This window comes from Anser anser (assembly GCF_964211835.1).
Source record: "Anser anser genome assembly, chromosome: 7".
In the NCBI taxonomy this organism is placed as follows: Eukaryota; Metazoa; Chordata; class Aves; order Anseriformes; family Anatidae; genus Anser; species Anser anser.
Window position 1 is genome coordinate 14,098,206 of NC_139727.1, and position 25,854 is coordinate 14,124,059.

At 47.0% G+C, this 25,854-nt stretch overlaps 1 protein-coding gene across 4 annotated transcripts in view; it reads right to left on the minus strand.

Moving 5' to 3' along the window:
* The window catches only part of RTKN2 (rhotekin 2), a 135,793-nt gene that overhangs the window by 81,696 nt on the left and 28,243 nt on the right, over window positions 1-25,854 (minus strand). The gene's annotated exons all lie outside the window — the stretch shown is intronic.

The window sequence follows — 25,854 nt, forward strand, 5'->3', positions numbered from 1 at the left end:
TCGCCAGCTTCAAGTTTTCTAGCCCAGCGGACACATGAAAGAGTGAAAGTCAAAGAACAGATTTCCTATTTCCTATAAGGGGATTTTGCTTTCCTATAAGGAAACTTTGCTTTCACGTGTGGCTGTGATTATCCACTGGGACCTGCTGCGAGGGAGGGAAGCTCCCGTTTGCCTTGCTGGTGCTGGCCGGGGGTCCCAGCGCTCAGCGCCTCCTGCGCCCCCCTGGCACATTCTTCAGCCCCCTTCCATCCAGCAGTGGCAACTCAGTGAAGCACTGCCACAATTTAAATAGTTATTTGCATTTCATTAACAATGACAACATTTATTTTAATGCAGTTAAATCAGAGTAGCATTTAATTTAATTTTAACAAGATAGTTATTAAGCTAACCAAATATCAATTGATTGCTGAAGAAACCACATTGTGAAACAAATACGTTGAGAAATAAATCTTGTTGCCAGGCCATTAATGTAAAATCACATAAATAATAAATGTCTAATTAGGTTCTCTCTAATGAAGAGCTCCAACTGTTCACTGACATTCTCCGGGAGGCCTGCTGCCTCCTGACATCGGCTGTTAGGGGAGATGGATCCAAGCGCTCGGAGGGCGACACAGGCTGACCAGAGCTGGGCAGGTGGCTCTCAAGAGGCCACTGGTGCCCACCTGATGTCTCGCCAGCCCTGCACGCCTCCTGGGGCTCTGCCCGGTGGTGCTGCTCAGAGACCCGAAGGTCTCAGGCCCCAGAGGGAGCCAGAAGCCAGGGGCACGGATCCGCTGCGCTGGCTCTGCCCCGTCCCCACCACGGGGCGCGAGGTTTGGGGTCACCCCCCCACGCTCGGCAGGAGCAGTGCGCAGTGCTTCCCTGTGAATTAACCCGTGTCTGGAGCAGCAGAAATGGTCAGTTGTAGCAGACACAAACATTTCCTTTTCCAGTATTGCTGAGGACGTGTAATTTTCATCCATTTGTATGTGTGGGTATCGTTTTCAAGGGTTTTGTTTGTTTGCTTATTTAAACACAGATCTCTTGCGGGGAGTTATTTTCATAGCTTTTCTGACCATCTGCTCCGTCCAGCTGCATAAAACAGACCAAAAAATCTCACCCAGGCAACTCTGAATCAAGTCTGCAACTTCTGCTTAAAGCATATTATATTACATGCAGTCTTGATTTAAAGACTTTAAGTGATGGAAAATCCACTAAATCCCTACACAAGTCGCCCTGATGGTTAGCTATGCCCACTGTGAAAAATGTTCACCTTCTCCCAAGCCCAAATTTGTCTGGCTTTAATGTTTATTCACTGACTGTTCCCGTGCCTTTTTCTGCCAGGTTAAAAAATCACCAGCAATCAGAAATAAATTACTTGGTCCTGAAGCTGCCGGAGGACTAAGGTATAAACAAATCGAGAGCAAGCCAAAGAGATTTGTCCGCGTGCAGACAAACTGCCACCGAGGGCTGCCTCCTGCCAGCACGGAGCTCAACAGCCCCCAACCTTGGCCACCCCTTGGTAACTGCTACGGGGGAGGATGAGGGCTCCGCTGCCCTCAACCAGCAAGATTTTTGGAGGGAAGCCACAGCAATTGCGAGGAAATGGGGTCAGAAAGCCAAGTTACTAAAACATGAGCATGTCTTCAGTGGAAATTTCCCTTTTTCGATAAGAACAATCCACACCTGATATACCTTGCACCCTCAAAAACAGGAGCACCTGAAAAGAAGCCCCCACACAGCCCACGTCCCCAGATAAGCCACCCAAAACTGCACTCCCCCCTTGCACTTCCCATTCAGGCATATATCACACTTTAGGACTGGATCACCAGAGGAGAGGGAGTTATTTTCTTCTTTGTTTTACAGTGGGCTGCACATACCATGTCGAGTGCCCCATGAGGAGCTCCTGTCTTTGGGAGAGACGAGGAGCCCCAGAGTGCTCCTGAGCCCCCAACAGGAGGTGCAGCTGACCCCGGAGGACCCCCAGCTCCCACAGGGGGCAGTTGGATGGGATGTAGAGACAGCTTGGCTTTCCCACCCCAGCACCCACATCCCGCTGCTCTGCAGCCACCGTGGGAGCTCTTCCAGGTGAAGCTCAACCCAAAGCAGCCCGTGACGGATTGGTCCTGCCCGTTAACCTGTACCTACACCATTGTGTTCTGGCAGCAAATGTAGCTGGGCTCCTAGCAAAGGCTTGTATAGCTGAAAGCACATTTCTACCGAGGACAGACAACCTCTCAAATGCTGATACGGAAATTGTGGGGCTTGTTTTGCACAACACTGCTTGGCTGTGTCGTGGCAGCGAAGCCCCCGCAGCCCAGAGCAGCCATGCCCCGGCCGTGCCTGCCCCGAGCCCGGCTGCACCCCAGCGCTGCTCGCAGGCTGAGCACCAGGCACATGCGCCCTTAATCGCAGTAAAAGCAGCAGCCGAGGCTTGGCAGGGTTAAGTTACACAGATCAGAAGCCGCGATTTCTACGAGGGAAGCAGGTGTTTGGGAATATGATCTATTTTTCCAGGAGGATGTGATAAATACTTTTGAGCTAATTATTTTGCACCAAACCATTCTGCTTTAAAGCAAATGGCCTCCAAGGAGGGCTCGTCAGCTCACAAGACAGGCAGGATTTTGCACAAAACTTTAGGCTCGACGATGACCCCGGGGCAGGATGGATGATGGCAGCAGGCACGCATCCTGCATCGGGTGAGCCTGCACCAGAGCTGCAGCTTCACGTACAGCCAACGTGTGGCCAACCACACTTTTTTTTCCCTTGCATCTTTCCATCACTCTTTTCCAAACGAAGCAACTTAAACACATCTGGGAAGAAAATTAAGCAAGTAATCAGAAAATGTGCTGGAGCTTGTGCAATACAAATGAAATAGCTGTTGAGCACTAGCTGCAATAGCAGGGGATGCACGGGGTCAGAGAGGTACTGCAGGCTGGGGAGAAAACCTGGTCAGCCGGGGCGCAGATGAATCCACATCAATCCCTTCCTGAGTAGAAAACGTGGTGTTGGCTAGGCCGAGGGTGCCCGTGACCTCTGAAATGACCAGCACCCAACGGGTTACAGCGGAGAGAGAGCCCGCAGTGCAAACATCACATCCCTCACTCACAAAAGAGTAAATTATTAACTTTCCCTAATTAGGCACCACTCCCATTCCACCTCTGTGTGTTTGGGATTTGGAAAGGGCCGAGTCGGCAGGCCTGCAGCTCTAACAATGCAATCTCCACTCCACACAACTAGGTGGGACCGTACCACCACCAGCCACCCACCCACCAGCCCTCTTGGTGGTGGCAGATGAAAAACTCACTTCCACTGTTTACCATCCTCTGATAAACTTCCAGTAAGGAACAACAGAGACTTCCCCCACCACCAGCCCATGACAGCATTCTGAAAAATCACTCGTAAATCCCTCCCCAGGCCCCTGCAACAGCCCCAAGAGCACCCTGCCAGTGCCCCTCAGCAAGGAGGGACCCATGGGAGGTGAGGAGGGCTCTGACCCTTGCTCTTCAATTGCCACAGGCGCAACATGGAGCTGCCATGCAAGAGCCAATCTCTTTCCTGTACAGAAACCCCAGGAAGACTCATCTCCATGCTTCCACTCGTCAAAGCTATCCTTTCTTTTTCCAGGGATGACCTCGAAGATCACGCAGCTGGAGCTCACCCTGCTCTGCAGCTCCCGGCTGTCCAGGAGGTGTCACGGCCGGCTCAGCTCTGCCTCCTGCTACTGCCTCCTGCTACCAGCACCCGCTTCCCCATTTAGCAGCTGATGGTTTGTGGTGCAAGAAGCCCTGTAAGCTGAGGGTGCTGCGTCAGGCCTTAATGGTCATCTTCTTTCCTGAGGTCTCCCCTGCCAGGGCTTACTGAAAGGTGCTTGGCACAGCATCTCATTTTCCAGGTACAAACAGTTTGGGGGAGAAAAAAAATAAGGGAAAAGCAAAGCAAAGCACAGCAAGTGTGCAACAATGTTATTGTGAGCTGAGAAGATGTTAAATGAATTAATTTGATTCATTCTTAAATTTAACTGGCAAGATGTAATGGTTCACATTGAAAGCATGAATAACTATTTTGTTCAGTGAATGACTACAGTTTAGTGACTCTTGATGTCAGTGTATTTTGCCCAGGGTAAAACTTGCTATATGAATTATTCACTGCTGGGTGGAATGAATGGGCCATGCTCATACACAGAATGCCAACTGTGGTTATTTGACATGACGGGGCACACTTGATGCTGACAAAGGACAATAGTTAATTTACAGTGTGGTACTGGGGCTCAGTCACTCTCCTTAAGATCTTTATAGAAAGCATGGCACTTTTTGTCATGTACTCCACATTAAGATGGATTCTGTGTGCCAAAAAACACTGAAGCATAGCTCACTTTTAAAAATGTTCACTAGTTTAAAGGCAAAAAAAAATCCACCTTCCTGTCTTGTTTGGCTGAAACATTGCTCCAAAGAAAATGTGTTTAAGAGCAACTTAAAAATAAATGGAGAAATGCATCTATATATCACTGGAGCATCTTGTCATAGATGCAATAGTTGATAGCTATGAGAATCTCTCCTTGATAGGAAAGGATCTGGCAGCCTCTCACACACCAGGATCTTGGACTGGAAATAATAGTGCTTTTACCTAAGCTTTTATTTCCAAAGCCGGGAGAGAAGAGACCGGGCAAAGTTTCTACACTAAAGTATTTACAATGAGCAATCGGAGTAGGACATTTTCCCAGCCTTCTTAAAAAGCTGTTGCTTTAATGCAAGCCATTTGTAATCTGGAAAGACAGAACGCAATTCAGCCTGATCTGACAAATGGGCCACAAAAGTTTACTTACGCATAATAATGATACATTCATCTTTACTTTACACTTCCCAACTGCATGCTTATTGCAAACATCTGTGTTGCTGAAACTGGCGTTACAACTCATTTATATGGTTAAAACCAGTGATAGATGAAAGGGGAGGGGGAGGGGCAGGGGGCTCTGCTTCCTCCCGAGTTTCACAAACAAATATTTGGTTTCATCTTTGAGCATTTTTCTGTGAATGGGCTGAGTCACTGCCCTGGCATGAGCAGAAATAACTGTATGGACAGCTTCCAAATCAGCAACCCAGCAAAAACCCTGGGTGTGCAAGTCCTGCAGTGACAACACACCTCACACTCAGAGAAAAGGCTGAAGGCAAGACCACCAAAAGGCAGCTTTCATTTCTCCACCACGTCACATGCGCCCCACCATGCAGTGACTGCAGAGGCATTCCCCTTCTGCTTCGTGGGCCAGCAGCTCCCCTCAACGCCAGCTCCGGGCCATGCTCCTCCATCCCCAGATCTCCCCTAGAGCAGCTCAACTCTTAACGCCATACCAAATTCGGGCATCCTCTTGCCTTATGACAAAATGATATGCTTTCCCTCAAACTACAGTGTGCTGGAGACGGCGCTTACCTCTGAAACAAGCCTGCCTGGATTGCCAGGCTTTCATCCCTCCTGACTCCGGATGATTTGGCACAAATCCTGCTACTCAGTGCTGTGCAAAACAACACAGCCAGAACTGAAATGCAGTTTGCATGGCTAACAGTGAAACGGGACACTTCTCTGTGGCTCCCAGATCTGCCAAGTATTACATGTATTTGTTTCTGTGGCTGTGACCAGGTCACGCTTCGGATTTACAGCAGCACACGAAGTATTGAATTTCTGCGCTCCCATTTGGCGAGCATACACCATCCCTGGGGATCCTGGATACACGTTAATGCACCAGTAAGGCTCCCAGGTAGTCTTAGATGGATTCTCTCCTCAGACACCTAAATATTGTTTGTTATTTGACTGCCTTCATTTACGACACGATATTGTGTATTCTTCATAGTCATGAAGAGCATCTCTGTAACCCTTCAGCCAGGCTGATGGGTGTGCACATTTGAAGCCCTGCACTCCCTATAACACGCACAGAGGACACTGAGATCACAAGCTATGCAATTTAAAAGAAAAATCTCTAAAAGCGTACAAATGTTTTCCATTCACACAATTCCCTGCCCCAAAAGCAGGGGTCAAGCCTTCCACATGTGAACCCTTTAGCGAGACGTCTCCTTTTGCTCAGGTATCTCTGTTTAATTGCTGCCGAGGAGTTGGCACCTCCCTGCCTGGCGGAGCGGTGCCCGGGGTCTCACTGGTGGTGCCAGCCACCCGCCAGCAGCACGCCTTCACCTGCAGGGCTGTGGAGGGGAAGGAGGGAAGCAGCTAACAGAATGAAGAGTCAATAGTAAGAATGCAAAGTAAAAAGAAAAAAAAAGTCCACTTCCTTTCACTGATTAATTTTGGTCTCTGCATTCATCAGAAAAGCCAGGAGGGTACAGCAAAGCAAGCCATGAGACTCCATTAGGAGGAACATCTGAATGAAATGCTGTCTCTCTGCTGCTTTCTTATGAATATGCTCTGCTAACACGGTCCACTTGTAAAAGAGCAGAGGGAGTGCAGCCCGCCATGGCACTTACATGACAGCGTGGCTGGAGGGTGCACGAGGAGAAGCGACTCCTCTTTAGCCCTTTCAGAAAGAAGAGCCTGCGCCTCTCTGAAGCCTACAATTGAGAAGCCATTATCTTAAGGTATGTTTTCCAGCCCCCGCTATTTTCAGGGTTGACTGCTGCAGACTGAAAAATACCTCCCAAATTTTTCTCTTTCTGTGCATTCTGGCTGTTTATTTTGTGTAGATACTTGTCCAATTTCAGATAATTTCATGTCTGGAATGTCTGCAGAACTCAGTGTGTGGGACTATCACAAGGCAAAAAGAAGCATTTTTGCAGGAAGTGCTTCTTAACACTGAGGACTTTTACAGAGAAGATCTGTGCCTTGGTGTATGCATGCTATCTACAGAGATTTACCACAAGCAACAGACCTGGATTTTGTTTGTTTGCTACAGTTTATATCAGGTGTACAAGCTGTCATGCACAGAAAATCCCTTTCATTAGGAAAAATGAGAGCTACAGAGCTCTTCACTGCTTTCTTTGTTGTCCCTCTGATTTCAGGTACGTTACTGGTGAATAATATCCCATCATAAAATACAAAGATTGCAGTAATTGGACATGTTAAATATTGGTGATGCAGTGGGCCTCTGGATCGCTAAGCAGTAATTCAACAGCACCCTCTTGAAGCAGAAGCACGCTGAACTATGCCATTCCCTGCTGCTTCCAACTCCTGCTGCTGCTGCTACAAAGCGCACTGTTAGATGAAACGGAAAGAAGGTAGAAGAGTGCACCTTGCCATCCATGCACACCCGAGCACCAATCAGCCAAAGGCCATCTGGGAACAGAAAGACACAGCCATTACCTTATTTCACAGCCCATACTGCCGCTGCTTGGGTTGGATTTTTTGAAAATGCACATGCAGTGTGCATCCTGTTACTTAACCTTTCTGTTTTCACTGAATTACACAGGAACATCATCCTTTCCATACACGGCTTTCATAGGTCTGTGTGGATTGAGACTCAAACCAGATTTCATATTTTTTTAATAAGTTTGCTGAACTGACTGACAGAGTGTGCTTGGAGATGTTTCCTGGCTGCTTCACCCCCAGCACAAAGCATCTGCAAGTAGCAGCACCAGCCACTCGCCCCACTGGCAAACCGCGGCACGGCGCTTCAGGCAGCAAGAGCTGTCTCCGGCTCAGGGATTACCCACTTGTTGGAAACCTGAGTCCAGCTACAATCCCTGCAATACTACCAGGCTTCAGGCCGGGATCAGACGAGATCTTTATTAGTTCCTCTAAGTAATAACGAACTGAATATCTAGCACGTGCTGTTTTACTCAATGGAAAAAACACAGGATGATTAAATTAAGAGCACAATACTCTGAGAATCCCTCCCTTTTGATCCCTGTGTGACATCCTCCTGTTAACTGCACTATTGCCCTCAAGGGAAAGACTTCAGAAGCCCCCAGGCTGAGCAGGAGCTGCACACCAGGGCTGGGCTCAGCGACCCGCAGCATCCCCTCGGGCTGCATGCACGGAGCAGCCTGGTTCTGGTTGTTCACAAGCAAAGCTCTCAGGGATGCACCTCGGCACTCGCTTACCCAGCACTGGGTATCGGTTTGGTTCAGACGAATCCAGGGGCTAGGGCTGTGATTTTGGGTGTCCTGGGCTTGCTGCTGGGCACCTTGAAAGTAATTCTTCTGTTCAGCTGCTTAAGAAGAGGGCAGGGAAGCTTGTGGCACTGCCAATGCAAATGTCCTGGGCCTGAGGTCCTATATATGCATACATGCACGCACATACAAATATGTATATTCCCGTCCCCCCACATTTGCTGATCCACTTGTCTTTCTAAGAAATGAGAGCACTGGGAGAGCTGACTTTCTTCTCACAAACACTGTGACTTTCCTTCCTTGTCCCCAGCTATCTCAGGCCCCTTGGACAGCTGTCACCCTCTCCTGCCTCCATCCCATCTCCCATGCATCTGCCTGGAGCATGAATGCCAAAACAAACACGGGAGATACAGTGGCATTTCTCAGACTATTACAGAACCTATTTTAACAGATGACTGATGTCTCTGGAGTAATGTGTGTGGGAAACAGAGATACACTTCACACTTTTAGGAAGCTTAGAAAATGTGATACTTCTAGGAATACAAATGACAGCGGTTTAAGTATGTTGAGTATCCACCCTCTTTCATTTTCTTGTGCCCAGATTTCAACAATAGCACCAACTTCTGCAGTAAGTACCATTTAAATGGCTAACTGAAAGAAATCTTCAATTATGTTCATGAATATGGATAGTCTCTGCTTGCTGATGTACAGGATTGTGTTTATACAGGAGAGGACAGCTTGTTGTTGTTCACATACACAGAAAATATTTCAGCTGTAAACACCAGTTGGTACAATTGTGCATCACACATTCAGTATGGTCTCTGGGTACAACGGCTATGTTTAAGCACCAGCAGTCTCCCTCAGATGAATCTCCCAGCTAGATTTCTGTTATTTTTTCTTTAACAGGAGGCAAGCCATCAGCTGTAGAAGGGACATTTGAAAGTGTGAAAGCAAATGAAACTGTGGGGGAGGAAGAAGGGAGGACAAAGAGTGCTTTACTGAAGATCTCGGCAAAATATAGTTACTAGATAGGATTTGTCCCAGCAGAAAGACTCAAACAGAAGGGACACATCTGGGAGCATGTGGACAGAGCTGTCATCTACAGAAGCAGAGCTCTACAATGATGTGGATTTGGGCTGTTTGCAAATACCATGCAACTGACTCTTCTAAAGATCACACACTATTTTTCAACAGACACCCACTCATCAAGATACTGTCTCAATTCAGTGAAATCTAATAATCTAGTTCTCGCTGTTTGTAACTATTGGAGTTCAGAAGCCTAAACAATATTTGGCTAAATAAGTGCTGTTTATTTCTACAAAAGCCCCTCTCCACTCTTGCCACTTGCAGAGCAAGATTCAAGGTCTGCGAGTACAGATGGATGATACAGAGCTCTGCTGTGCCTTACATCCATGGACAGAGCCTGCTGTTCTGAACAGCTACTGAAATACAAGGAGTGCACCTCTGGAGAAGCCTGCAAGAGGAAAAGCAGCCAGTGTTGCTCTCTCCTATAAAGAAGGGACACGACATATGAGAAATGGTTTATTGTCACATGGATTGACACTTGCAGAAGGTGGGAAAAACAATTCTGTAGAGGATATATTTTTGGAGCTGCTGTGGGAAATCTCAGAGCTTGCTGTGGGGGAAACTCGCGCCCTGCAGGGAGGGAGCACTGGCCCGCTCAGAGCCCAGGATAAACACTTGGCAAGAAAACAAGCTGTCAAGGATCTGCACCAGGACTGGGCACCTCAGTCGTGCAGAGACCAACACATACACTACGCTTTCTGCACTTGAGTATTCCCAATCTAACCCGTGGCTGTAAACATATGCATGTGCGCAGATTCAGGACCTTAGCACTCTTTTTCTCTGGATCACATTGAAATTGTCACAACTGCACTGCACACAAGGGATTTGAGGCATCGTTACCTGCACAGCCTTTCCTGCAGGCTGAGTGTTTGGAGAGCAGCCCATGCCCAGACACATGGCTGGTCCAGCCACAGCGGGCTTACTGCTGCGAGATTCACTGAACAGAAAGGCCTCTGATAAGCAGGAAACTACTGCTATTATTGTCTTTACTCTAATGTTTTGATTGCTGCTAACACTGCTTCTCATCTGCTTAATTGTACCTCTATATAATGGTGAATTAGTGTTCATCTAGACTCAACTACAGATTAGTTTGTAACAAAGGGGAGCCACTGAAAACTAATCTGAATAATTACTTATTTTGTTTTACTGAAGTTTTGTCCAAACTACTAAAATCGTTCACACTTTCAATGGAGCTTTTGCCTATGTATTCCTTACTAAGCCCAGTTCAGTCAAGATTTGATCAGATTTATGTCATTATCAGGACACTTAAGGTCAGTGGATTGTTACAGGTAGTAAGGACTTTTAATTTGCATTCTTCTGATTACAACACTAACTTTTTCAGTCTCATTTTTGTTACACCCCATCTGATCTGTTGCTGAGCTGCCAGAACTGGAATTTTGAAACAAAAATACTTAACAAGGTGTGGTCAGCTCTTCAAGCAATGATGGTTTCGATGTTCAGATCGAATGTTTGCTCATAGTTTACCAACAACTGCCCCTTATAGAAGGATAATCTACATGCTCTCCGACCAGTGTGTTGGTTGCAATCACAAACAGAGCTGTTTGATGTACAGCAGGAATTAGTCCTTCCAGGGTCTCAGCTGATTGCCTTAACCAAGACCGTTTCTCCTGTGTTGGGAAACTGAGGTCTCTTTGCCAATTACTGCTGCCTTTTTGTAATCAAAGAGAATAAAAGAGAACTGTGGGGCTTGGATTCTACCAATGATTCGATTGAGCCATGAGCAAATCAAAGGGGAAGATGAAAAGAATTCCTGGGGAAGTATTTATAAACCCACAGGACTGAATGACAGCATCCAAGATTGCTAACAGAGCTAATAGAGGCAAGCGCGATACCTTGAGCAGTGATTTTTGAAAGTTCATGGAGAACAGATGAGGTGCCAGAGGATTTCAGAGCAACAAAATACAGCACTCAACTGAGTTATAAAAAGGGGCATCCAGGAATTTACTAACCAATTCATTTAACTTCAATAGAGAGTAAACTATGTAAGGAGTCATAAAGGAGCCATTATGAGAACTTAGAGCAGCCCAGAATCATAAATAATTGGGTGGGAAAGGGCTTTAGGAGGTCATCTAGTCATCTCATCAGAAATCTCATAACTGTAAACATTCAGCAAAATATAGTACTCGGATATATACATTTCAGCTGGCCCTTCCTACACATCAGAGGAGAGAATCCAGCCTTTATTTTGGGAGGGGGAACATTCCTCGTGAAAAGCCCACTTTAAATGAGGGACTTTGTTACCTTTCCTGCATGGTTTTGTCTCACTATTCAGCTAAAATCCCCAGAGGTGACAGGAGAAATTACGGCAGCTGGCACAGAAAAGGAAAGCTGTTAAACTTGATGATCCTCTTTTTCAAATTAATATATCCTGGACAGAGAACCAGGTAACAGATCATCTAGGGGGTGAACTCTGATAGCATGAACAGGCTAGCGCAGGGACAGTGGGGCTGGGTGGGAAGAGAGCTCTAGCCAAGGAAAAATATAAAAGCAAGCTTCTCCTGCCAAATGCTTGTAGCACAGGGAATGAGGGCAAAAGATAGTTTTATTTAGGGCTTGAGGAAGCTTTTTACCCATTAACCGGAAACTTAAAACCCGTCATTTCAGCTCATGCTTCTGTGAATTTTTATATTTTACTGTCACGCCAAACACCATTCAGGTTTGGAGTCCTATCTTGGATGGGGCCAGGTGACCTCCTGAGGTCCCTCCCTACCTCAGCCCTGCTGTGTCTCTGTGACACTGAGCTAGTGAAATTCAGGAGACTCAGGGGAGTTCAGAGATTAGATTAGATTAGAAAACCAGGACGGGGCCTCAGGTGCTCACCCCAAAAGGCTGAATTGTAACCTGCCCTCCAGGAGAAGACCGCTAACCCTGAAGCACTGAGCTGCTGGTGCATTTTAGGAGCTTTACCTCTGAAGTGAAATCCCACTTCTTCCCTGCTCACATGCAGCTACTCACTGAAGCAAGGCAGACAATCTCTCTGAATCTTGAATAAAGTGCTCTGCAACTGCAAAACTTATCTAGGACTTTGGTCCAGCCAGATACATGTGTATTCTCCCTTTAAATGCAAAATGACATGAGGCCATTTTGAAAGGAATGAGAAAAAAGAACAGAAGTTTACTTGTCATTAGATATAGATAGTAATAACCAAAAGCAATAACCAACCCATGTGAGCAAATTGAATACAGACAAACCGCTATGCTAAATAAGAGAGGAACACCAATTATGTGCAGCAGAGCTCTTATTATATGGCATTCTGATTACCTTAAATTATATTTTTTAACAGACATCCGTTTTTATTTTTGCTTCTAAAACAGGTGAAGTTCCTTTCAAGTATTGACGTCAGCTAGCCTCATCAATTGTTCCTTTAATAGCTCAACTACCACTACAGCCACAAATGCTATGAAAGAGCTAAGTACTCCCTACACAAAGGGGACGCGGTTTTGTCATTGCCGCAGCGTGTATGCACGGCCTAGTCTTTTACAGCATCGTAATTGATATTGATTTTGTGTGGTAGAGGTCCCTCCTTCCATGCACCGGTCTTTATTTCCAAAAATGAAAGGAAGTTAAAGACATCATGATCCATCTTGAAAATAAATCTAATTTTTCCCCTCTTAAAAAAATGTAGTGAATTTAGTATTCCTCCAATGTGCTGGACTGAGTCCATGGCAGGGCTCCAGCATGGTCGGCAGGACAGCAAGTCTCCACGTGGGCCTGCCTACACCGCTTGGCCACGCTTTTGGGGGTGCCCCTTTGGGCCACCACGGTGGCACAACATCGGCTCCTCTTCAGCGTTACGGTCCCTGCCGATCCCAGCACGCAGAGGCCACGTGCTGAGAGCACCCCAATCCAATCCACCCCGGGGCAGAGGCCACCAGCTCTTTTGGCCACCAGCCAGCAACACAACTGCCGATGCAGCGTCCATGGTCCCATCCAGTCCCCACTGTGTCCCATCCCCACCGTTATTTCCTGTTTGGTCTTTCCTTTATGTTTTGACCCTTAGTTATTACTAGAGCTGCATCTTCCTCTCTCACAGGACTCCTGGATTGCACTATTTATTTATCATTGCTATTATTTTGGTTTTAAAAGATAGCCACAACTCAGGGATTCGTGGGGGGGAGAGTGCATGCTACCGAGAATGCCTGCTAACAGTTTAATGGAAAACCTCAGGCCGTGCCAGGTTAAACAAGGCAGGCCAAGAGAGCTACAAAGGCCAGCTGAGTCCACGGGAGCACTTGAATTCCTGGGGCAGGCAAGGGAAATCTGTGGAAAACACGGGAGTGACACTTCTGCTTCCTTCCTGTTTATCAGACGAACTCAACTGGGGATTTACTTCCAGGTGTGAAGAAGGTTTCTACCAACACGCAGTTTCACTTGGGACCATGAAGGAAGTGTTGGAGGCTAATAGCAAACTGGCCTCCGCTGGAGGCCCGAATGCCACCAGCATTACACACGAAGGCCTTGCAGCAGCTCGCATCCCAGCAGCTTCCCAAAGCTGTGCAGAAGTGCTTCCAGCCTACTGGGCATGGCTGCTGCTGAAATATTAACCCCTGTGCTTCAGTCTTCTTCTGCACCCTCAAATCTCACATTTACTGTAACACTTTCACTGCTCACAGATCCCAAGTGCCCTCTGGTACTTTTTTATTCTAGGTACAGTGCTCATTTATAACAAGTACCTTTCACATGCACAGACATACTTGTTTCAGCTGATAGACACACAATGTTTGAGACTTGGATGACAGCTAACTTTTACCCAAGCTTTATGGATAAAAACAAATATTGTTGAAGGCCTGCGGAAACGTGCTCTCCCATAAGATGTCCAGTACTTCTTGTTGCAGCCTGGGCTAAAAATATTACAAGTATAGCTCACAATTTTGTCATTCCCACTGCCCATGGGAGCAGGATGTGCAGAGGCGAGGTTCAGCGGACATGAAAAGTTCATTCAGGAGTCTGTGTTTTTTACATTTTTAAAGTGACCCCAGACACTGGGAGCCCTCCATTCGGCTTTGACCAGGTTTGACTTTTTCCTGACCCCTCCTTCAGGCCATCGGGAAGCAGGAGTCAGATCCTGACCATCACCTTGATCCAGCTTTTCTGCAATTCGGACAGCCCTTTTGGTTCCCGTGCCCACAAAGCATCAATGTCTCCCACAATTCAGCTGTGCCTTTCTAAAGCTTCTGCCTACCAAACTCAGCAGAAGGGCTGTGGCTGGCTGAGACCCATGCCAGCCCTCTCCCACCTCTCACTGATGCCCAGTCCTATTCCCAGCTGCACTTGGTGGAGCCGATACAGATTGTGGTCCATGATGGAAAACACAGGGCAAACCAAACCTACTGCATTTTCCCAGGATCTGTTCAGGTCAGGATATTAACCAAGCCTAGCTCCTCTGAAGAAGATACAAAGCAAGACTTTACACATGCTCCTTCCGCTCATTTTTCTCAATCTAATATTAAAAGTAATTCTTTCTGAAACCTGAAATCTTTCTGATAACCCTAGAGTCCTGACCCAAGCAACGGTGTGATTTGGAGTGAGGTGGTGACCATGTATATAAGATGGAGAAGATACAGAGATGTCATTTCCTACAGATTAATTCTCTACAAGCTGTGTAAACTTTCCTTAGTATAAACAAAGTCTTTACAGACAAAGATGCTAGGTTTTTTTTCCCCCCTTTGAATTATTTAGAGAAAAAATAGGAATGTAATTTGCTGTCTAGGCTTTTCAGCCGGGACTCAGCAAATTGAGAGTTGTTCTTGTTGCCTTCCGTGGCAACTTCCGCATGGTCCCGACTATGAAACAAATGTAAATAAACTTGCAAAGAAACAACCTTGCAAAGCCGGATATTACCGAGCAGTCTCAAGTTTCCAGAGTAGATTGACAACAGTTTATAGTTACACCCAGTACGAATCTCCTACTACAAATGGGCACCACAGCGTGAAGCCAGCACAGCTGCCCAGCGTCATCTTCACTCCCAGTGCTTTTTCCATGCCCTTCCTTTGGGGAGGCTCTAAAACTTGGCTCTAAAAAGGCATCAGGCAGTAACTCTGCAAAAGAGGGAATCCTCCACACAACCCATTTGGTGGCCTGGCTCTGGTCCACATTTGCTGTCTCCCGTGGGCGTTCAGCGTGTCCCAGCCTGCGGCAGAGACAGGGAGGGGAGCTGCCTACGCGCCTTGCCCTCCTGCAGCACCTGGGGTGCGATGGAGCCTCCTGAGAGGAGGCAGGGTCTCTCTCTCCCCAGGGAGCTTGGGGCACCCTTGGTTTGGAGATGGAGCACAAGAAGGGGCAGAGATGGCCAGATGACTGCAAATCCCCAGGGCTTGGTGTGCCCCGGGAGGAGCGGGGAGAATCCCCAAACCAGCCTCGGAGGTGATTGAGAGATGGAGGCTTGCCTGGGGGCATGGGGGAGTGGTCTAGGGCTGTAAAAACATGGGAGGTGCTGGGCTTGAAAACAAGAATGGAGGATGGACCTGTCCTCCGAGGACCCCGTGGGATGAGAAGAGCCTTTGATTTTAACCTGAGGTTTTTTTTTTCTGCTTCAAAAGGCACCCTGCTGGAATCTGGTTTCTGAGAAAACATAGAGCTGGGGAGCCCCTGGGAGTCTCCTTGTGCACTCACTTTCAGGAGAAATGTAGGGGGTCTACCGAAGGGCCTGACTCAGTCCCATTAGTAATGGCTTTGCCAAATAGACAAACAAGTCATTACAGACAAATATAAAAGTACCATCAGAAAGCAGCAGTATCATCCTTTAAAAATATTCCAGAGCACTTAATTCCCACTCATATTCAAATATACGTAGGACCAATTAGAAATGCTATTTGCTGTTATTTGTTTTCCTTCATTGTATTACTTCCAATCAGTACATTGCATATCATTTAAGAGGAAGAGTGCTTTCATAAATCAGAAAGACATTTTTGTCTCATTAATGCTCTAAGCCTAAAAATAAAACTACAAGATTTAACATGAACGTTTGTGATATTTACCTACCCTTCAGAAAGAGATCTCCATGCCTAAAGACATGATTTCCTAGAGACACAGTGGACACCTCCTCCAAGTGACACTATTTAGACCAAACAGAGCAGAAAAAAGTCACTGGTGCTCATGACCCCCCAATATTTTGGAAGACAAGACCTCATGGGGAGCGTTTGTGCCACATTGCCCAGAGCTGGGCGCTCAGGCTTGGTATAGGGAGCAGCAATGCTGTGTTGCTGCTGAGAGCCTGTGCCTTTGCATCTCCTGGAGCACTCAGGGATGCAATTTGGAGGGCAAACTTTCAGAGTGGCAACTTCTAGAGAAGATGGTTTGCACTGAGAATTAAATAACCAGGATGTATTTTGTCAGTACAAACACCTATGTTTCTCTGAAATTTCTTACTGGAAAATACCACAGCCACCCAGCTCTCTCCCTGTTGGTGATGTGTGTTCGTCACACATGACAGCCTCACCCAGCGGCAGGGTTACCTCTTCGGTATCACTGCTGCTTGCAGCCACTGCTGCTTAGGATAGCCACCGACAGTCCAGAGCTGGCTGTTCATAGTTGGCCTTTTTTTTTTTTTCTTCCATCTTCTCTCTCCCCAGTGGCTGCAATGGCTGCTTCTGACAGTACCTGTGGTTTGACTTTCCAGCTTTCACTGGGAAAAAAATACTAACAGTGAGAATAGATGTCTTAATACTGCTCCTTAAATTAATAAGGCCCAATATGTACTGGAATCTGATTTCTCAGTTTTCTTTATTAGATACTTTATCATTTGGTCTCCATTTTCCAACCTGATTTGTTACTACAAGAGAAAGCAATTATGTGCTCAAACATGATTGCAGTGTAAAACTCCAGCCTGTACAACCACAGGCCAATGACAGACACGGCTCTATGGGTGATACTGTGGCCAGTGAAACAGCTTTGGTACGGGTGACGCTTGAGGCAGGCAGGGACCAAGGCTTGTGCTACCCCTCCAGCCAGACAGCACAACACAGCCAAATGTTGTCAGTCTCACGGCCAGAGGTGCAAAAAACCTGGTGGCTTCGAAAGGAGGAAGCTCACAGCGACTTTGAGTTACATGGGTCCCCACCAAGGACATTCCATTTTGAATTTGAGGTTCAAAGTAGCCACAGACCTTCAAAGCAATTGTACCAGAAAAGGGAGAGGCTGGGACAAGTAATATCCCAAAATACTTCAAAATATCCATTTGTTCGGTGGTCTCTAAACTCAGTCCAAAGCCTTTGCGAGCTTTGAAGGAGCAGATTATTTTCTGGTTAAAACTCGATGAAATATTGCTACACTGAGCCCAGTAGCAGTGCCTCGGTGCTGATACTGGCCCATAGGTTCCTCACACTGCAGCCACTGTACTCACACTTACATTGCACCGGGGCCCCTTTGCCAAATACTCCTCCCTGCTACCAGCAGGGACGCACCATCCCAAGAAGCAAGCCCCAGGGAGCATCACACAGCTGCTCCTCATCTCACTTGGACACGACACATGCTACTGGCTAGCAGCTGCCCAGCCCTGGGTGCTCTCAGTGCCCTGGCTGCTGCCAAGCCGTGGGGAGGCTGGGGGCTCCTGGGCCATGGCCACCTCGCAGCCAGTCCTGCCTGCTGCAGGTTGCAGAGAGAAGCTCCTCGGCCCCAGTGCTGGGCCAGCCAGAAGACAGTGGCTGCCACTGGCCACTTGCCAGTGCAGACTGTGCTGCCGTGAGTATTACGTTCCTGCTACACGTCCTGTTCGGTAGGAAACAAACGTGCTGGAGGAAATGAACAGGATTTTGCTTTTAAAGGTATTGTGTCAGGTACATCAACAGCTCTACCATACATGTTACTCAGCCCTTCAGAGAGTGCTCGGGTTTCACTTCTGCTGCAATTGTATCAGCATCTTGCTTCAAGCCTCTCCGGCTTTCCTGCTCCTTAATTTATTTTCCTTTGCAGTCATGTGCTGAGCCATCCACTGTGCTCTGCTGGCTGCTGAGCCACTGGAAACACATCACGCCAAAGCCTTTTAGTGAGTCACCTATGGCTCTTGTTTGCAGCTTTCACTTGTGCAGCGAATGCCAGCTCCGTGTTTAAGACCTATTACTTTAATGATGACTCTCTTTTAGCCCTAGCAGTTGCTGAGCACAGACAGTAAAACTGAAGACTTATGAGGAGGAAAAGCAGCCATTTGTCAGGTTTTAACAAAACGTCTGGCACAGAGGTGGCTCACAGAAAGCAAGGAACTAGCAGTCATTAATCCAGTAACGGTGAGCATAAAACCAGCTGACATGCAGGAAGCAGCAAGTCATTAAGCAGGTGCTGCAGCAGGCCAGCGAGAGGTACAGGCCAGCTCCCCCGGCATCGGCACTGGGGTGAATGCTGTTCAGATATTTATCAGTGACATTATTTATTCTGTGTCATTTATGAGTGGAATATGCAAACTTGACCGTGACCTGTGAATGACAGGGAGCTAAGAGGTATATCGAATGCAGGAGCCAGACGTCATAAACACAGAGGAATTAAACAGCTCGGAGATCTGTCAGAGCAGCGGGACGGGAGCTGCAATGGGAGCGGGGTACAAAGGTGGTGTCAGAGCCTCCAGGTGGGGCAGGCTGGCTCACAGCATGGTCAGCCAGGCTCATGTGTTGGGAGCAGGAAGGAGAGACGGCTGCCACCTGTAGATGTGCCAGCTATGAGGGGACAGCTCTGGAGCCACACAATGCCAAGGCAAACTGAACTGTGCTGCCTCAGGGAAAAGGGCCACACAGCCACGTGGCTCCCAGCTGGGACTGCTGCTGCCCCGTGGAGCAGGATGTGGGTTTCGGGATGGTCTGTACCTTCCCCTGCCCACAGCCACTGCCACACGCACCTGGAGCCCATCTCCTGCGGCAGCAGCTCCTCTGGCTCTTCACAGCACTAGCACTGGCAAAGTGGGCCGTCAAACTCCAGCCTTCTAACTCGGGCACCACTCTGTATTTGCTAGTGCTTAAAACCAGGCAGAACCAGACTCTTAAGAGTAATTATTGATCCCACAGGCTCATTACAGCTGCCTTTACTCCCCCTGCAGTGATTATGAGCAGATAGCGTGTTTTAAACAGCAGGGTTGTGTCTACACGTCTGCTAAGTGACATTTAAATGAGTTAGCTAGTACCTGCAAAGAGATGCATTTTTCAGCACCGGCCTTTTTTCTCTTCGGCGCAGAGAAGGGGGGCAGGCAGAGCGAGTTGCTCCACCACAGGTGGGCTGGGAGAAGTCCCACGGCACCCTGTAGTCCCCCTACACCTCGCTCATCTCCCACCTCCTCCTGCTGCCGCCACACACTGCATAGAGGTCCACATGATGTGGGAAGGGAAAGCACTTTGCTTCAAGTCTAGAAGCAACTTTTCCTGGCCTGGGACAATGCTTACTTATACTTCAGGTACTTCAATATGCCACTGGCTAGGGCAGCCTGCACCAAAGATAGATTTAGCTTCATTTTAAGTGCCTCATAATTTGAGGGGGGAATTCATGTTTAAGCGTTCAGTTTAAAGAGAGTTGGGATGTGCAAGGCATGCTGTGATCCCTGGAGGAGGAACTCATGCCAAACTCCAAAATTCAGAACAACTTTAAGATATCTCAAGTCCGAAGGCCAAAACCAGCTACCTCAAAAACCAATAATCATCCTTTAAAATATATACTTAAACGGATCTTGGCTGAAGTTGGGGCAGCTGTCAGAAGCAGATCACAAGCACCCTCCATTTAACTGCTTGGAGAGTCCTGGGTGTCACGACTCAAAGATAAAAGACTCCCAGAAGCCAGGGTTGTGGCACAAAAACAGCTATCTTAGGGAGAGTGGGAAGAGTTATGAAAAGTTAACTGCTCCAGGGAGCTAGCAGATGTTAAATAGAGTAATTAGTTCAGTCTGAAATGGGAGAGCCCTGTCATCAGAGAGCTGCAGTCCATAAGCAGGGGATGGACAAGGCCTTATGAGGTGTCTGAGAAAATGCTTCTCATCAGGAAAGGATGCAGGAGAACTAAAGAACAGTCAGAACACCGCTCAGGAAAGAAGGCAGCCTCAAACTGAATTTGCAACCGTTTACAGAAGAAAATTGCTTCACTGGAGAGAGATAAATATAGTCCCAGCTGAAACAACTGCAAGGAGTCTAACACTGAGATTTTATGAGCAATATGAACCTGAAGAGCAGGCAGGATGGGAGCATCTCTAGGGCAATGATCTTGGGGCACCACAGGCTACTCCCAAGCGGCGCACAAAGGGAAGCCAAGGAGCAGGGTGACGGCACAGAGCTCTGCCCTCCCACCAGGATGTGGTCAGGAGGCACGACTCAGAAGATGCCCAGCGCAGAGGAGCTGGGGAGGGAAGGGGCACGGCTCCGGCCAGCTGCTAACGCCCAGCGTGGAGATGGGAACTCGCTGCTGCCTCACACCACAAACATCGCTGCTGTGACCCAGCCGCATGCAGCCACGTCCATGAGATGGGATCCGTGCCCTGCACTTACTGGCGCCAACCACGGGGTTGGCGGGTGGGAAAACACCCGCGGGTCTGCCCCAAAAAGCGGGTGGGGGAACATCTGGGAATGGACCCTTTGAGGGTTCGTGAGGGCAAATTCACATTAACAAAAGATCTCAAGAGGATCTTGTGGAAGAAATAAGGAGCCCCTCCCCCCTCAATTCTGGCAGTTTCCAGATGGGAAACTGAAATGAAACTCTTTTTTTGAAACGTTCAGAAACCTTTTGAACCTCATTAGTTTTCATTTCATGTGGCTCTGCACAGAAAAAGTATATAAACCTGCAGCTCTTTTAGATGAAATGATGCAACATTCAGATTATATCGATCGGAGCTGAGAGGGGAGCATTCGTCTCAGTAATATTTTAACAAAAGAAGTCATTTTATGCAGTCTTTACAATGCTTTCTTATTTCAGGGGTCATGGGAGCTGCATAACACCAGGTCTTCACAGCCTCAGAAACCAAATTACTTAATTTTGAGGAAACAATACCTGCATGCAATTAGGCTCTTAACTTGACTCATGTGAGTAGTCTGAATTAGTGCATGGAGAATACTTGCATGCATTCAATTGCACATGTGTAAGTTTTGGCAGGGTCTGGTTCTTAATCATGTTAATCTTGAAGCACTGCTTTCTTTGTTTTCAGCAGCAAACGTAGCAAAACTATAAGCACACCATCCACTTTGAAAATCCTGTAAAATCAATTTTGGAGACTTCAAGGAAATCAAAGGAAATGTGATAAAATTAAAATGCTCCCACTTAAATAAAATTTTATTTCCCTTCCAGTAACATACAATATTTAACTAAGAGTTTTAATACATTCAGTAAAATACGAGCATATTATTAACCTCTTCAAAATGACACAATTTACTGTAAAGTCATTACCATTCTGTTCACTCATGTCTGGCCTCTTTGTTTCAAGTCTGTTTTCCCAGCTTACAATATCAGGTCAACAGACTCTAACATAAATGAGTAATGTGTCTGGAATTTTTCCTTGCAACACCAAACCTCAGAGTGAGCACAGCTAGGAGGGCCATGCTGTGAATAGGACGGGAAGCAGCTTCAGCTGCACCTCTTCTCTCCATTCTCTGTCCTGTTCCCACTTTCCCTTGCAAGAGACTCATCCACAGGCTGGTGTCTGTCCCTGACTTCATTTCCTCCTCTTGCAGCTCTCAAACAGCAGCTGGACTTTTGGAAGTCCAGAAACATGCTTTCTCAGGGTCTAGCAGACAAAAACATTGCCATGCTTCCCACGTCCTCTTTCAAAACCTGCAATGATGACCCGGAAATTCTCAAGGCAAACTGGTTACTGCAAGGTGGGACAGGCAGATGGGATCTACTCAGATAAAAGTGTTTGTGGTGATTTCTCAGCTGCTGCCCCAAGGTTACTCAGTGCATCTAGGGTGTGCCTTGCTTCTTGCCGTCTGCTCCAGGTGGAAACGAAAGCCCAGCAACCAGCAAGCTTTACTGACCGTGCTGGAGGTGTCATGGAGTTAGAGAGCAATGTAGATCTCTTTCCTCAGTGCCTGAAATTTCTATAGTCGTCAGGTCTGGGGAAGCGGGCTGTCCTTCTGAAAGTTTCTGTCAATAAATCTAGTGTTTTATACGGATATTAGCAAATGAAAACCAAGTTGTGTGAAAAATGTCAGTTCTATTTTTGCCAACAAAAATATAACAGGAAATTGTATGCTTAACATATGTGGTAAATGCAAAACTGAACCACAGATACGTAACCACTATTATTAAGATTGGTAAATAAGTCTGTGGAGGTGAAATGGATTATGCTGCTGGATGTTTCCTTTAATATAAATTCCAGCTATGGTGTCACTTTGCATACGAAGGTAAATAGAAGATCCTTGCAACTTCAGGAAAGAAAAACGTGTTCTTACAATTTGATCGTATATTTCACTTTATCTAGTTGCTTAACACAGTGATGGGAAAACCGATGTACTGAGGTATCCAAGCTAAACAACTGGCTTCCTGAACACCTTAACTTCAGAAATGCACTGATAGCTTTGATAGGAAGGACTTGAAATGAGTGTCTTACACATAGACCAAAAACAGAAAAGAAAAATCAATAAAAGCTGCTAAGCCATGAGCTATTTTACTTGATATCTGGAATCAGCATGAGCAGAAGCAGGTCACACCCCAGATCTGAATCATACAAGCAGGTCTCATTTGGGATGCCCTGGAAGGCCCCACACAAGCTGTGGCTCTGCCAAGCAGTGAGTCTGCCGAGTGCTCTGCAGCAGGCACCTGGATCCCTGGGGCTGTTGCCACCGCACCGGAAAGGAAGGACGCCAGCCACCGCAAGCACGGCCACCTGTCCCCTCCTTGGTCATCCCAGCAACTACATGAGCAGGGAGGCTTCAGAACACGGTCACCAATATTTTTACTTATTGGAAGATAAGGGGGTTGGAGGTTTTCTGTTCGTTCTTAGAAAGCACTTGTTTCCCTACAGAAAAAGCCAGGCTTCTTTCTGCAACCCTGAGGCTCAGGCTAAATATTTTTCATACTAACTTCTTCCAGCAAATGGTGCAGTTACTCCGTCAGCCAAACCTCTCCTGTCCAGTCACGGGTCCTGCCCAGGGCAACGGAGGGGCTCCACCTGAGAGGGACAAGGCAATTGACCCCTCCACCACCCTTCTTAAATGAGGTGGAACAAATTAGTAGCAATATTTATTTGTACCTAATAGTTCAATCAACTCCATGATCCTAATGAAAGAAAGCACTCCCACTCTTAGATCCTCTACCAAAAGGATGTTGCATGACACAGAGGTGGATTTCCTGAAGAGCTACAATTTTCTAAGCAAAGAAATGCTTTATAACTCTTGGCCAAACCAGGGCTTCGGGCTGCATCCTTAAGGAGAAAAGGGAATGGAAGCTGTAGATGCCAACAGTCACCTATAAGGATTTTCCCTCCATACCCCTCTCACTGTACCCATCACACTGGGACAGAGCAAGGCTGAGCCATGGTGGGACACAGGTGGTGACCATGGTGAGGAACTGGTGACAGGCAGGCAGCTGCTCCTCATGACCAGCCTCCGATCTTTGTTATCTTGGGGTTATGCTCTCACTCAAGTTGCAGATTGCACAAGATAAGTTATTTCTGAGCAAAGCACCCAGCAACCCACCAGCCACCACAGTCATTCACGTGGCAACGGAAGACTTCAACGTGCACAAAGTGAAATAATTGATCAACTCGAGAGGATCCTAGCTGCCATACCTTGATGTTTACCACCACAAACCACACGCAAGCATTGCTGCCCCCAGTGATAAGTCCTGGTGAAGCCCATTGAATTTCTTAGAGGCGACTACCAGCACACTTGTGACCACGCCACAACTTTCTCCTGCCGATGACAACCTGGTAGCCAATTAGTCCCTAAGCCCCTGATGAGGGCATGGCTGCTTCAGTCTCCCCTCATCTCCAAGGCCACAGGTACCTGCGTGTGGCCAGGACAGGGCCCCTCTCCTCAAAACACATCTGGGCAGGCTCCAGGATACTCCAGGCTGAGGGCTACTCATCCGATTTCTTTTCAGACTGGTGATTTGTGACTCACAGGCAGGCAGCTATTTTTAGGGACAGCTTCAGCCAGCTCCAAACGGACACACAACAGACCGCCGCTTCCATCAGCCAGAGCAACTCTCACAGCCCAGCTCCCGACACGGGTCCGCGCACAGCTTCAGCCGCCGCGGCTTGGGCAGAGGCTGCTGCTCATTTCAACCTGGGGGCTCCCCATCGCACAGGTCATTGTCAACAATGCGAGAAGTGCCTCGGACAGGCCATGTTTTTCCCCTTCCTCTCCTCTCAAAAACTATCCCCAGAGCCTTTTCCAAGCCACCGTGTCAGCAAGCACAGCGCCGTCCAGCACAGACCGTCTGATGTCCTCTGAGTCAGCCACGTCCGACGAGCCGCAGCTGGCCTGGAACTGCTCCAAAGGCTTTTCCCTTAAGTTTTGTTGCACAATGTGATCTAAATAACCGGTCCCATCCAATTTGTTCCCTTCATGGGTTTAAGGAAACCGTATTTCACATCGTGAGGTCTCAAGTTAGGGAAACATCTTAAGGTCAGTGTCCAAAACCAATTCAGACAGCAACACAAATAAACACCGATTGGAAAGAGAGAGACACCGTCAGGAAAAAACCCTTTTGTGACTAGACTATCGCTTTCACTAGCATCATACTCTGGAATTTAAGTTTCATCTGTTTCTATGAAAAATACGAAGGAAGCAATGTATAACCAAGGAATGAATTCCTCCTCAGCCTTTTCCTTCCTATAAATTTGTCAAGACAGTCTTTTAGCAAAACTGGTTTAAAGAAATTCAAAGTTTCTAGAGTAAAACTGAGTCAGTAAACCTCCTAAGGTGAACATTGCTAACATGTTTGGAAGTCAGTCGTGGCAGAGACTGCTTTAAGAAGCAGCCCAGTATGTATTTTTGTCATTCCTTTTTATTTAATCATGACAACACTTCTTTGGAAAAGCTGGTGTATTTCAAGCATTTCTATCTTTCAACTTTAAAAAGCTGTAGCGTAGCCTAAACACGGCCCTGTTCATAATAACTTACAATTTCAATAATATATCCAATGACAAGAAGTTTTACATAAAAAAATCAGCTCTACCCAAGAGAAAACAAAACTTTAAGAGGCTAAATTAATCTTCTTGTTGATTCAAAATTTTGAGACAAAAGATTTTCTTTAAAGCATGCATGTATACACACATGTATTTTCCAGTATTTTACTTATATTCTAGCAAAGTCTTATATTTTAGGGGACAATATATAAATTATTTTTAGTAATGAATTATATTAGAAAGAAGGATCTATTGTGTGACTCTGGTAATAGAATACACAACCCACATTGTTTTAAATTGCTTCTGTGCTTGCAAAAATTCCTAAAATCGAGCCCAAGTACAAGGTGGAAAATGAGCGAATTGTTCTGGCTGTGCCACACACAGCCCACTATGCTCCTCTCCCAGGCAGCGGAAACTCCTGTCCGCCTGCCAAAGCAGAGAAACCAGGGCCTGCTGCCATCACACCTGACAGCCCAAACACAAGTAAAGGCCAGGGCAGTATCAATGTTTCTTGAGGTTTTCTGGAGTATTTTCCTCCGGCTTTTGGCTCCTCGGCCTGGCCCAGGAGCACACCACTTCTCACCCGCAGGCATGGAGCCACTGCCCACCAGAGGCAGCGTGCAGGCAGCCCCGCTCACAGCATCCTGGGCCACAGAGCTGCTCCTCTGCAGGGGACCTGAGTGGCTTTCA